The sequence below is a fragment of the Mercenaria mercenaria genome, chromosome 5 (assembly GCF_021730395.1).
Source record: "Mercenaria mercenaria strain notata chromosome 5, MADL_Memer_1, whole genome shotgun sequence".
Taxonomy (NCBI): Eukaryota; Metazoa; Mollusca; class Bivalvia; order Venerida; family Veneridae; genus Mercenaria; species Mercenaria mercenaria.
Window position 1 is genome coordinate 9,557,276 of NC_069365.1, and position 15,220 is coordinate 9,572,495.

Below are 15,220 nucleotides of genomic sequence, written 5' to 3' on the forward strand. Positions count from 1 at the left end.
TATTAAACATTACCATTACGGGTCCACTATTTTAATATAACCTGAAATACAGTTGAAAACCAGTGTTTAAACAAATACATCTACCCCTCCCCACCCCCTACCCACTTAAGCAAATTGAAGACAAAACAGTTTTTACAATATTACTTTCAGCATTCGTCAGAGTGTTTTTAAAATGAATTTGTTTAGTATTATAATTGCCAAAAAAAAAAATACCGTTAAATCAAATAATATTATAGTTTCTATTGTAAATGTAGCAAAATATAACATGTACGCTGTTTCGGTATACAAATCATAGAATGTGGTCATATGTTTCTTCTCGCGTTACTTTGGCAATTCCACGCAGCGCTTACGTCCTCTAGAACTTATAGCAACTGATCTGCAAGAATTTATTTTTAAAACTTATGCTTCCTTTTTATATTAAATTCATATTTTGTGTTCATTATTTATTGTATTATATGCAAAATCATACTTAGTAAAAGTAATACTTTTATTAAACATATAATTAATAATGCGCAGTATAATTCATATCGACATTTGTTATGAATGAAACTGTGCTCGGAACCAGTGTTTGTTTGATGAGCTATTTATAGACCGAGGTCATAAGCTATAACGAAGTGGTCTCTGGAATCCCGTTTCCATTTAAACAACATACACATTATCTAAGTGTTTCGATAAAATGTTAATTCAATGTGTTGTATATTTTTGTTAAATACGTCTTATATTTCGCATGATTTATTAGGTTTATCTCTGCATATTACACAGTGTGTATTATGTCATTGAGTTTAACATTACCAAAGACGAAAAAGTTCCATTCATACGGATATTTCATTCATAAAGGGCGAATTAATTTACCTTCATTATGTAATATTTTCTAATGTTATCTGAAAGGATAACAGATAGCTGCATGACATATTATTTACAGAATCACGTAGAAATTATAGTATTCTATGCATTCTGGACAGCTATACAAATTTATATGCCATGCATGTTATTACTGTTCTGCGGAGATGTTAGGACTATTTCGGGGGCGATTGTTTACTGTTGCTAGTAGGCATATGGTATTAAGAGAATCTGAACCGTATTGTTCACTCTGGGGCTAATCGCCACAAAATCCGTTTAATTATAAAAACAAAATTAGAATTATGAATGTGTTGGTGACCAAACAGGCTGAAATCTAAAATGGGAAATATCCTTTCAAAATGGACTTTTATCCCCTTTCCCTTCCTTTCTTTTTCTTCGGAAAAGGCGAGGGACAATTATAAAATGAATTGAATTTAATCGTAAAAATGAAAGTGTTTCTATTGCAAATTTAGTTCTTTTATAGTATCAGTATTTCCATCAAATGCTTCAAGAAAAATGGACAAAATCACAGCAGTAGGTGGATCTAACAGCGATAAAAATATCATGCTCATGAAAATAACATGCTACATAATTACCGATCCTATGAGAGAATTGATAAAATCTCTGTCTTTTCTGTGATGTTGAAACCTTTCCACTGAACAATTTCTGATTTCCATAGGAGTAGCTGTAGACAGTGGGTATATATGTCTTCAGTCGAAGCGTACACAGCGCTGCGGTCGCTAGTTTTATTCTGATTCAGCTGGACGCACTCTTTCAGTTCTGTTTCCATGTCGCCCTCAAATATCTGGCAATGAATCGTCGACAAAGCAAGTGTGAGTAGGATCAGCAAAAGCCAGCCCTGTACAAAAAGCAACATAAATAGTTGGTTGTAAAACCAAACTTTCTAAAGAATGGTGAATATTGTTCAATCACAACTTTCAATGGTAAATTGCTGAAAGAGATACAGGAGTCAAATTTCATTTTATCATTATGTGTCCTTGTTATACAGATTAAAGAAAACAATGTATTAAAAAGTATGTTTACGTTTCCAGATAAAAATTCACAAAATAATTATCATGTTTAAAATGCAGATTATCATTAAAATCATTTCGCGGTTGTTGTGTACATATCTAATACAACCGAATTGCGTTGTGTCTTACGGCCGAATTTTGGTAGTAACTGCCTATCTACGTTGTGAACAACGGCGCAAATTTCGGTAGTAACTACTGAAATTGTGTAGCTACCTTTTTGAAGCGTAACATAGCTACTTCGTTCGAGAAAGAAATCTGTGACATAATAATAGTTAGTTTCGTTTATAACTCTTGCTGAACGGGCCTAAACTAAATTTCCCTATATCCAAACATTATTTTTGTAGCCTAAAAGTTAGATAGATATTACAAAAAATCGTTCAGATAATTCTACAAGCAAATCACTTTGCATGTTTATTGTTTGACACCATTCGCTAAATTTTCGATCGAGACCCAAGCGCCAAAATCAACATGGCGTCTGAAATTCAAAATGGCCGCCAAGATAGCCGCCAGATTATCTAAGTAAAATTTTATGTTGGAAGTAGGCAAAATGGGTTTTGACAAAGAAATATTTATTTCTTATTTTCAAAAATCTAAAATAATTTGCCCATTTTTAATCTTTTGTTGAAAATCTTACTGAATTAACTTGATAAATGTAAAATGTAGTGCCTTTATATCATTTTAAAACTAAATGTAGCTCAACTGACAGTTTTCCAAATTCAAAATGGCTGCAAAGATTCACTCTCAGATTTTATACTTATTGAACATCTAATGGTTTCGTTGATATTTGCCCGCTTGCTTTGGCGATACGGTATAATGATTAAATTTTGCTATGAAAACTAGCTAAAACTCTTAACAGTTCCAGAACAGGACGTCCATGGCTTCCAGCTTCTCCTTTCACTACAAGTTTGAAGCTGGCGACGAAACACAGTGTAACATAATAAACAATTAGCTTATTGAAAAGTGACCAATAGGAATTGATCATTCAACGGAGACATTTTCCTCCATAATCCGCCGCCATCATAAATGAAAAAGGTGCTCAAATGAAGAAAAATATGCGGAAAGAAAAACTGAGTTTCATTTTTTTCTTTCATCTCACACAAAAAAAAAAACCAAGCGGACTGCATTCTAATAAACTATCATAACGGCAGTCTTTAAGTGTTGTTTAGCGGTCTTAAAACAACTCCCCGTGCTTGTACTCAGTGTTGTTAGTTCATTCCATATATGTGTTTAATAGAGTTACGCGTTTTATACATATATTGTAACATTTCCCAGTGAATGTTACAAGCGTCTTCCTATGGTTATGACTCTGACAAAGAAAGGACATACTTTTCTTATAGCTCCTTTTGTAATTTATTTTGAAGTTTATATAAAGAGTAATTTATGAAGCAACAAACAATTCTTAAAAGTGAGCCAATTTATAAACAAATATATAAAAAATGAGTATCTGTTGGTAATAACTTTAATCAATTGTTTACATCCCATGGTTCTATTAACATGGCTACCTCAAACTGTACATATACTTTTAGTTATTCGTATTTCAAAATTGTTTTTTATAAGTTTCAATATCTTCCTAAGCCATTAAGAGCCTATCTGAATGTTCCGAAAAGTATTCATTTTAACATCTATTACAGTACTTAGTATAATGTAGTGTTTACAAAGGACTCAGTGTTGTTACCATAGAGTCTATTCAATATGGATGTATACTACTATTCCCCTTAAACGGGTGCTGCTGGGTGAGGATGTTGCACATTTCATTACCACCTATAAACAGACTCTATCAAACCATATTCATTTGCTTGGTTGTATGGGAAATATGGGAAAACGAGAACTTTTGTTCTCCTTCATTTAACAGTTCAGGAGCACTGGTTTGGCTTCATCCAATAATCCCATTAACTTCTTTCATTCCTGATTTTGAAGCAGGTGGTATTATTCATGTAGTAGGCTCCTTTATACATGTATAGTTGCCTTGCAAATAATAAGCATTGAGCCAGCCTTATGGCGAGGTAAAGTGCTTGCCTTGTGAATGTGGGTTCAAATCCCTGTCCTGGCGTTATATGTTTCTTTGTGGATTGTTCACATCTGCTACAGTGGTGCCGTGGCGTATGTAAAAAACACCTGTGCTCTTTCTAGCTATAAAAGCTCCCGGAGATTTCTTGTTTAAGAAGGGATGAATGTAGTAGGCTCCCTTATATACATGTAGTTGCCTTGTAAATAGTATACATATGATTAGTGGCATTCCTAAGCCCTTGCCATTGAGCTAGCTTTTATGGCAACATGGTAGAGTGCTCACCTTGAGCGTAAGAGGATGTGGGTTCTATTCCTTGTCCCTGTATTGTGTTTCATTGTGGATTTTTCACGTCTGCTACATTCATATAAATAATCATTACAAACATTCTGTGGGTTATAATTATAGTTATTCCAATATTTCAGGCGAGAATAATCAGAAAAAATATAACATTAAATACATTTCATTTCATTTTGCATTGTATACACTATGTGGACACTCTTGTTCCACGCATGTTTGTAGATCTATCTGTAGATATGACAATGAAATTTTATGTTCATGAATTCTGTAGATAAAATGTTCTGTTCTGTTGGAAAACGGAAATAATGAGTGTTCAGATACTTTTTCTAATTCTGTCTTAAATTCCAATAATTCTGGATATTAACTTGGGTTCAAATAAAATAATTAATCTACTGTAGTGAAATACAACAGGTTAAAACTTGACTTTGGGAATGAATGCCGATTGTTTTGAATGAAAATGTCTGCCAAAATCTGGCAGCTATTAAAAATGTATTAGTTTTGCTGACAACATCATGAGTTATAAGTGACCAGTTATAAGGGAAATAACTTGGAGAACTACCAGCCAGACTGCAATGATCTGATTTTCGAGGCATGTTCTAATCTCCTCTGGCCTGGCCTGGGCCGATGAGCCTAATTTTCGACTGGACCGGGCCTGGCCAGGCCAGGCCAGGCTAGATTTTATTGTACATATAGAAATGAATGGCATAAAATCTAAATATACAATTACAGTAGCAGGCAGTTTTAACCTGTATTGTTTACTTGCTGCAGGTCAAACAGAATGAGAAACCAGTCCTCTGGAGAATCATTGTTTAGCCATCATTCATCTTATTTGAAATACGGATTTGCACTGAAGAAAATGGTGTAACTAAATGATAACTACCGGCTTTTTTCTGTAATCAAATTATTTAAAGTCAACCATAACACTTAGTTTTAAAACTAATGGGTAATTTCATTAATAAGTTTACCTGCTGCAATATAGCTAAATATTTGCATGCAGTGAATGCATCTCTTTGGGAATTGTAATTACAGGCTGTATCCCTACTATCCTTAGCTGACCTCTCAACTGTTCAGTTGAACTTTTAATGAATGTTTGGTTTAATCAAGCTGATGTTCAATTTATGGGTGGGAAATAAAAATAATATTCATTGTGGGGCTCCTTATAAATGGTCAGGGTGTTGGCATTTTAGATTATTTGATATTTTTCTAACATAAAAATTAATGGTGCATCTAAGTTTTCTTTTTATTTTCCTGTGACAAAGTCACAAGAGCTATTACAGAGCTGAAACCGTCCCCCACCCCACCACCGGCGCCGGCATTTGTCTGTTCATCTGTCTGTCCTGAAGGAAGTAATGGTTTTCACTTAGTCTCTAAGTGTCCCTTCACAACTCCCTCCCATCTTTGTTTCAGTTATTAAAGTTTTTTTAGATGAGTCCTTTTTTTTTTACTTTGACATAGTTTTTACTTTTTCTTGACTGTGTTTCTCAGATTTGTTTCTTACTCATCAAGCCCTCATCCACAACACATCCCACATTCCAATACACCAATTACCGCCATTCAGAGTGTGCTCTTTCAAGCTTTTCATCTTTTTTTGCCCATCTTCATTGCCAGTGGAGAACTTATTTGTTATTGCAAACTATGAAAGAGAAGTAGTTGTTGATATGTGAAGCAACGTAATCTTTATTCTTGATTAGTATGTGCATGTACAAGATTTTTGATATGTAATTTGTTGTTATGTCATATATTACAAAAATATTTATCATTGTGTTCAAGTTATTTCTTATTAGTCGCCGGTGGCGCCTATATTTGATACGCTTTAGGATTCTGCAGCTGGTAGGAGAAGTTATTAAAATGTAACAATGAAAAAATGATATTGTAAATAAAAGAAAAATAAGGCAGTTAATGAAAGGCTTACATAAAGGAATTAAGAGCTGAAAATTGCATAAGATTTTTATTATTTTCAAAAGATAGCTTTTTAGGAAAATAGGTAAAATGCATAAAGAACTTAAACCTATACATCGTATCAATAGCCCTATCACGTGATCTGAAACAGGTAAACATTCTCACTACACTGGAGAGAGAATGCCTTTACAATGCCGCAGTTAATCTATTTCTTATCAATTGCTAATAAATAAACAATTAGACCCTCAACCTACACAGAATCATTCTACAGATAATTTCAGAAATGGGCTCTAGTAGTTCTTTGAATTGGAGTAAAAATTAAATGGAATTCTAAAATATTGGTGATTACATAAAAGAAAGAGGAAATAAAACAGGGTCTTTGAAAAAGGATACATTTTTTATGTTTTATTGAAAGTCATGCACACAATGCATTTGTTTGTAAAACAGACAATAAATTTCTTCTAAAACCAAAATGTCGAAGTCGGATGAAAAAAAAAAAAGAATAACTACATACATTGTCTAAAAGAATCAAACGTCGTACTTTCATTTAAACAATTGAAATTTAATTAAATTTTCGTGTGTTATTTATTAAAGATAATACTAGTTAATCTTTGCAATGTGTACATGTGGTATGTATATAAACACACTCAATGGCTTTTACCTGTTTCGGATCACGTGATAAATTTTGTCGATACGGAGTATATCATTAAATTTCGTGATTTTTTACCTTATTGTAAATTAAGTTCTCCGGCGATTTGATGCTCTGCATCAAAATTTTACTTGTTGATATATTTAACGCAAAAAGATGCTCTTGAGCCTGTTTGACAAAACTTTGTAGGATTTTTTTTCACATACTTAGAACAATATAAAAGCAGTCTTACAAAAATATTCAGTATGTGTATAACCTAAACTACAAAATTTATTTCTCACTTCCTCGCATCATACTATCCCAGATCCCGGGACGGGAATAACATGTAGTTAGAAGCCTGATTCTACACTTGATTGCTGCCAATTGAAAGTTATTGTCCGTAAGTATTGACAGGTGGCACTCATTTATCTTCGCCAATATTTTTGGGCGTTTTCATTATTTTACGCGGTATTTGTAACCTGAAAATATCTAAATTGACAAAATTAACCTGCATAGTTTACTAATGGCACAGTGGCGTAGTGGTAAGTTCTCCGACTTTCACGCACGTTACCATGGGTTCGAATTCAATTCAGACTGTTTTCATTAATTCGATATAATACTGTTTTATTCTTACAAAATTTTATTAAATATATCTAACACTTTTGGTAATAACTTGTACGTAGAAAAATGTCGAATACTTGTGCATTTCTTTCAATAAATGAACAATAAATCACGATACGTGTGACAATTTTCCTGCATTCTAAGGTTACAGATGAAATTAAAGAAAAATGATATGGTCAAACAGGTGTCTCGAACCCACAGTCCCGAGATTGGTAGCTGAACGTTTTGTCAGCATAACTATATCTGCATGTACGACCTGGTGATAAAGAAATGTTTATATTTTATTTGGTTTTCAATATTTATATTTTTATTAAAGTTGGGCACCGAAAATTTATTTACGGAAGCATACGGAATATTCTTGAGTGCCAGGTCAATAGTTACGGACAATACTATATAATCCTCAATAGACAAAATAAGCATAATTAGTTAGGTTATTCAATTTGGGGAAAACCAAGCCACCAGTCAAGAGTCAACTGAGGTGGAGATCCCCTGATAATAGTCATAACAATTAATCCACGCATCACCTTTAAATTACATTTAACAGTTATGTTAGCTACAGGCTTATTCCCAGATGTGTAATTATGCTAAATAGGAAAATACAAACACACATTCAAAATGTATTTATATAATGTCTGAAATATCCAAACTTATTCCTCAATTAATTAACTGCAGTTCCAAAAGAAAGATTTTAAAGATGCTATAGAAATCACTATCACCTTTTACGAAATTGAAATCTATGGCCTGGCCTTATTTGGGTATGAACACTTTTGCAATATTGTTGAATGCTAAAACATTAAATAAAAAAACCTCACTTTCCATATTCTAACACACTTTTTATAAAAATTGTGTCATTATCATAAAACTTGGTAGCCATGCGGCGGCCATCTTGAATTTTGGCCGCCATTTTGATTTTGAGGCTTGGGTCTTGAGGCTGATCACAACCAAACCAAATGTAAGCCTCCACAAGTAGTCCAAATATAAATAGTGCTAATCTTTTTTTCTTTCCTGGTGCCTTTTCTCAGTAGCAACGTGTTTACTTTTACTCTACCGCGTTTCAGTATATACCACTTTGCATTCTATCGAAATCGGCATGTTCCTATCGCATGCTAGTTAAAAATGGTGGCGTAAGAATTTAATGTTTCGAAAAAAGAAATTGAAAGAAGCGAAAAGGAGTAAATTCAGCTGGTTGTATTTAAAGAATTGTAGTTCTCTTATTTAAAAGTTAACATCCACTTTTGCGATTGTTTAATTATAGGAATCATATCAACGATGCTAGGAAGTATTGACCGGTATGTTTCTATTTCCCACAAAATGCTTATAAATTCTGGGAGCTTGTCAGTTCGATATCATACTCAAAATAATTCGTACAAAATGTTATTTGCAAACTTGTGTCCCTGTTTACCGAATATTTAAACGAGATACAAAATATCGTTAATGTCATGTTTGTAAAAAACGAGAAATAAGAGTAAACGATTAAAACATTGAATACATGCTTTTAGTTGTCTTGTCGATATGCGTGCGCCGGTAATGGATATTCTAAGAAACACAACAATGGTCAATAAAAATTGTACCGGAATCATAAAATCAGCACCTATAAAAATAATACATTTAGCTTTTGTGTGAAGTTTTAAGCAAGAATAGCGACATTAAACGTTTGTTATGTGTACATGTATAAACATCTACACATTGTACAGAAGCCAGCAGGATTTGTTGATTATCGATGACAGAGACGGTCTCGGTCACCAACAAACCATCCGGCGTCTACAGACGTTAAAACATAAAAAAACGTGTATTATCCCTATAAAGAAATGAAAATGTTGTGAACATGGTTTATTGCCAAAAACAAATTAAAAAACATAATAAAAATATATTTGACAAAAACTAATATGCTCTGTTTAAGTTAAAAAATAGAAAAAGAAATTACTGCACTTAAAAAATAAGTCCTTACCTCTGTCATTGTTAACAGGGCCATTTTGTTGCTCTCTTTCACTTTCCCCAAGTCTTACTGTACGTTTCTTGTGAACGGTCGTGTAAGTTTTGTTACATACCAGCAGGTATAGCGTTTATATTTACATCTGGAACCGGAACTGACCTTGCAGAGAGAAAAAAAAATACTCATTACCAATCAGAAATAGCCACACTCACGTGAGTTCTGGACGCTAGAGGGAAGATGACTCACATATATATATATATACAGATAAGGTTGAAGACCTTAGCTTACATCTTAAATTTGTCTTGATGCATGTTGTCTCACAGACCTTGTAGTGTTCCCCAATTATCGAGATTATTATTATGTGTTTTAGCTGGAACAACTGATACGGGGACTGGAATGCGGCATTTATCTTATCTTATGCTGTCGTCCATGCCGTAGGTTATTCTGCTTTTACCCACACACTTACGCCTTACAGTTAGACTGGCATCAGTCGTTAGAGTTATTAAAAGTAAAGCTCCTCTTCATCAAGTCAATCCTCATTGATAGCACTTTCTGAAAAAAATTACAATATCTCTAACCTCTGACTCTAACGACTGGACAAATGCGATTAGACTTACAAAGTCTGTTGAGATCAAATAGTCTGTAATAATATTAATTTCTTCATACTGACATTAAATTATTTTCTCAGAAAAACATTTTCTCTCTAGGCTCATCTCTGAGACAGAGGCAAGAGATATTGTAAATTCTTTTAGAAAGTGGTATCAGAGAGGATTGATTTTGTGGCCAGGTGCTTTACATTCAATGACTCTAACGACTGATGCCAGTCTAAAATGCGATCTGAGCTTGGCATTTTACATCCCAGCTATAATAATCACCATCTCATTAGAGATCATTGCAAAATGTGTTCATGATGTAACATAACCCTTGACTGACTCCAGTGCCCTGGATTATAGAATCCTTAATGACCTTCACGGTCTGTATAGAAGTGCTTGCCAACCTTTTATTACAGGTGTTAATCAACTTTATACTTTAAGAAACTTTCATAAATGTATCATCTTTAAAATGCAAGTAGAAATGAGTATTTAGTATAAAAAACTATCAATAGTTTATTGTAGTGTTAAATCATGCTTTAGATGCAGTTACAGTAACTTCCTGTAACTAGTTAATACTTGACCTGTATGAAGGAAAAAGATGATGATAACACCAAACAGATATTGATTATTAAAAGCACTGTCCTCAAGATAATATGACAACAGAAAAAAAGAGAAAATTTCAAGTATCAAGAAATTAATGCTTTACCTCTTAAGAAAAATTTGAATTAATTACTGACAGACTATAATATGTTATTGAAACACATGAGAATTAGTTGTCTTTACTGATTTTTAGCTCAACTATTCGAAGAATAGTCTAGCTATTCTACTCACACTGGCGTCGGCGACAGCGTCACACATTGGTTAAAGTTTTGCATGCAAGTGCATACAGCTATCATTTAAAGGCATATAGATATAGCTTTGAAACTTATTTTTAGCTCGTCTATTCGAAGAATAGGGGAGCTATCCTACTCGCCCCGGCGTCCGCGTGAGCGTTAGCGTGAGCGTGAGCGTCACATAAATGTTAAAGTTTGCGTACCACCCCAAATATTTTCAAAGTCCATTGAGATATTGCTTTCTTATTTTGCATACTTGTTTACCATCATGACTCTAGTCTGTAAAAAGGAGGAGGCAACTCTATCAAGTATTTTGACTGAATTATGGCCCCTTTTCGACTTAGAATAAATGTTAAAGTTTGCGTACCGCCCCAAATATTTTCAAAGTCCATTGAGATATTGCTTTCATATTTTGCATACTTGTTTACCATCATGATCCCAGTCTGTAAAAAGGAGAAGGCAACTCTATCAAGCATTTTGACTGAATTATGGCCCTTTTTTGACTTAGAATAAATGTTAAAGTTTGCGTACCACCCCAAATATTTTCAAAGTCCATTGAGATATTGCTTTCATATTTTACAAACTTGTATACCAGCATGATCCCAGTCTGTAAAAAGGAGGAGGCAACTCTATCAAGCATTTTGACTGACTTATGGCCCCTTTTCGACTTAGAATAAATGTTAAAGTTTGCGCACCACCCTAAATATTTTCAAAGTCCATTGAGATATTGCTTTTATATTTTGCATACTTGTTTACCATCATGACCCCAGTCTGTAAAAAGGAGGAGGCAAACTCTATCAAGCATTTTGACTGAATTATGGCCCCTTTTTGACTTAGAATATGCTTATTGTAATGTTAAAGTTTTACTCATAGCTTAAATTATACTATCAAGCACTGAGAATAGTCGAGCGCGCTGTCCACTGACAGCTCTTGTTTCTTTTTCTAGGTCAATTTATACCAACCTCACTTGGTCAAGTTCATAACTCTGACATGTATTTTAAGCAAATTATGCCCCCTTTTGAACTTAGAAAATCCTGGTTAAAGTTTTACATGCAAGTTACTATCTCCAAAACTAATGCAGATATTGGATTAAGTAAATTTGTGTTCTCTTATGAAATAAATTGTTTTAATTTTGGTGGATATCGTCTTGTCTAACATAACGCCTCACTGCTAATCCGCACCTGTATTTGTATTTATAGTCGTATCAGTTCAAATACTAGTCTGACAAGTTTTAATCCCACGGGATTTTCATGGGCAAATTTAGTGCAGTGACAAGTACATTCTTTATCGGAAATCCGTAGAGGACAGATCGTTTACAAAAATTTAAAGAAGATTACGACGGAAAACTGCAGCGCTACTGTTTTGAGAATTCACAATTGAGATGAGTATACATTATATATTTTCTTTAGATGTCTGCGCTTGTAATTTTGATTGCTGAACTTTCTGTTTATATGGCATTTGAATATGTCCTCTGGAAAGTAATGGAGACACGTGTTCATCGTACAATCAGCAATATATTGGTTATTTGGTTTTATTCAATCACTGACTGAATCACTCTGAAGTGAATTTTAGTTATAAAAAAAAAAAAAAAAAAAAATAAATAAATAAATAAAATTAACAGACATAGTGAGCGGACACACACTCACAGGTAAAATATGGGTGTGGTCAAGCGTTTTTTATGTTTGCATGTACATGCGCAGAAATGCAGTACGTTAGTTCCTGTACATTATTCTCGGTCATTATTATTTATGGACTTTAATCATATGTACAATATGCATGTACTGGTTTCACCCGAGGTGTATTGAGGTTTATGCATTTCTAACGTACATTGTTGCGGAAATATTTTGTAACATGATTTAGTATCGCTGGGATTAATCAAAGAATTTTGCTTTGTAGCCTAATATAATTTAAAAAAAAAAATTACAAACTATTATGTCATTAAATCAAATAGAAATATACATTTGGTTGTTTCTTACCAATTGTCAAAATCATACTTTAAATATCTTGCTTCAAATGATAAAAAGCATGCTGCATAGTCTAGTTACAGCTTGACAGATCCGATGAGAAAGGAGCGACATACAATTAATTGGTTCCATGCCGTTTTCAGCAGTATTTCAGTCAGATGGTTGAAGTGTTCGTAGAGACTGCACATAGGAAAATTGACGCAGTTCTAGCCTGTACGCTTTGATGCGGATAATCCATTACGTCAGCAACTGTAACACCAGCATTAACACGGTCAATCTCTGGTATAAGGAGCTGCAGAAAACTAATGTCGTCAACCGGCTATTCTCCTAATGTCTTTAAACAGTTTAGCTATAGGATCGGCGTGGCATGGTCGGGATCGGCAGCTATTGGGGCACCTTGTGTTGAAAGGTAACTGCTGTACCTGGTTAATTTATTAGATCCGATTTATCTAGGTCCGTTGCATGCATTACTTAACTGCCTGCATGTAAAAGAATAAGTTATAAAAATGCATTGATATGGAAAACGAAATAATCAAGAAATATCGGAAATAGGTGTAAAACATAAGTGAATCATTTATGAGAATAATGTTGATAATAATAATATTAATTATAATAACAACAATGATATGAATAATAATTTCAATAATATGAATGCGAAGAAGACGTCACAGGAAACTGTTCAAGCATATTCTGTTTATGACGTAACAAGTCAGTGGCAGTAAGACTCTTCTAATTGAAAGTCTTATGGCTACTGGTTTCCTATTCGTCCGCCCGTCCGTCCGTTCGTCTGATGTTCGTTCAAAATAAATAGATAATACATTTTGACTGAAACCTCAGCAAAAGGCTTCATGATGACCCTGGCTTATAGTAATCGAACTATTGGATAATATGTACATGTACCTGAATGACATTGTAACATTTAAAGATATACAATAATATTATGTAAAATATGCAGCGAGTTTCATAGATTTTGATACATCTTAAACATTAAGGTACATAGCAAAAGGTAATTTCTAGCTCTAGACTTTAACTGTTTGTCAATGACCTGCTGTACCTATTGAGTAAACGTGTATTCACTGCATACTTCGTTTTGGCGAATTTTATTTTCATAAAATGTTGAGTGGCCCTCAATACACGTAATGTGCATTTCGGTATGGCATATTGTAAATCTTATTAGTACTAAAATCTAAAATGCATTACATTCGTTGAAATCTATAGTTATCATCTTGTATCATAGAGATCGCTGAGAGCATCTTTGCCTCGTTTCTCATTTGTGCGAAATACTAGAACCTACAATTTCCTATTAGGTCTGGTATGTTCTGCGCTTATTTTCATAGTTTTCTGCACCTTCGCGCTGCTATGTTGCTTCCAGGCATTTTAGCTGGAGCTTTGTCTTTCATATTTTCTCATAATTTTCATATATACCATGCTATATATTTACAATATGCCATAATTTTCATTTGAAAATTTACAATAAAGTCACGGCCTTATCCCACATAATTTTGTTTTGTTTTTTGCTATATTACTTGGTACATTCACCTTTGTCTTAAAACCGATGAACTCCCTTATGCAGTCGGACCCGTACTGCAGACAGCCTCCAAAAACTATAACCTGCTTACTAATGTCACACGTCACCTGTCTCGAGAAAATATATGTTTTCACAAATACCGGCATTTTTCAGTCCCAAGGGAGGTTCTGCAGCCGGGTTTGACTGTATATATATATAAATACCCTAGCACCCACCCAAAAAATTAAGTAAATTTATGTTCTCTTATGAAATAAATTGTTTTAATTTTGGTGGGTATCGTCTTGTCTAACATAACGCCTCACTGCTAATCCGCACCTGTATTTGTATTTATAGTCGTATCAGTTCAAATACTAGTCTGACAAGTTTTAATCCCACGGGATTTTCATGGGCAAATTTAGTGCAGTGACAAGTACATTCTTTATCGGGAAAACCGTAGAGGACAGATCGTTTACAAAAATTTAAAGAAGATACGACGGAAAACTGCAGCGCTACTGTTTTGAGAATTCACAATTGAGATGAGTATACATTATATATTTCTTTAGATGTCTGCGCTTGTAATTTTGATTGCTGAACTTTCTGTTTATACGGCATTTGAATATGTCCTCTGGAAAGTAATGGAGACACTGTTTCATCGTACAATCAGCAATATATTGGTTATTTGTTTTAATTCAATCACTGACTGAATCACTCTGAATGAGAATTTTAGTTATAAAAAAAAAAAAAAAAAAAAAAAAAAAAATAAATAAAATTAACAGACATAGTGAGCGGACACACACTCACAGGTAAAATATGGGTGTGGTCAAGCGTTTTTTATGTTTGCATGTACATGCGCAGAAATGCAGTACGTTAGTTCCTGTACATTATTCTCGGTCATTATTATTTATGGACTTTAATCATATGTACAATATGCATGTACTGGTTTCACCCGAGGTGTATTGAGGTTTATGCATTTCTAACGTACATTGTTGCGGAAATATTTTGTAACATGATTTAGTATCGCTGGGATTAATCAAAGAATTTTGCTTTGTAGCCTAATATAATTTAA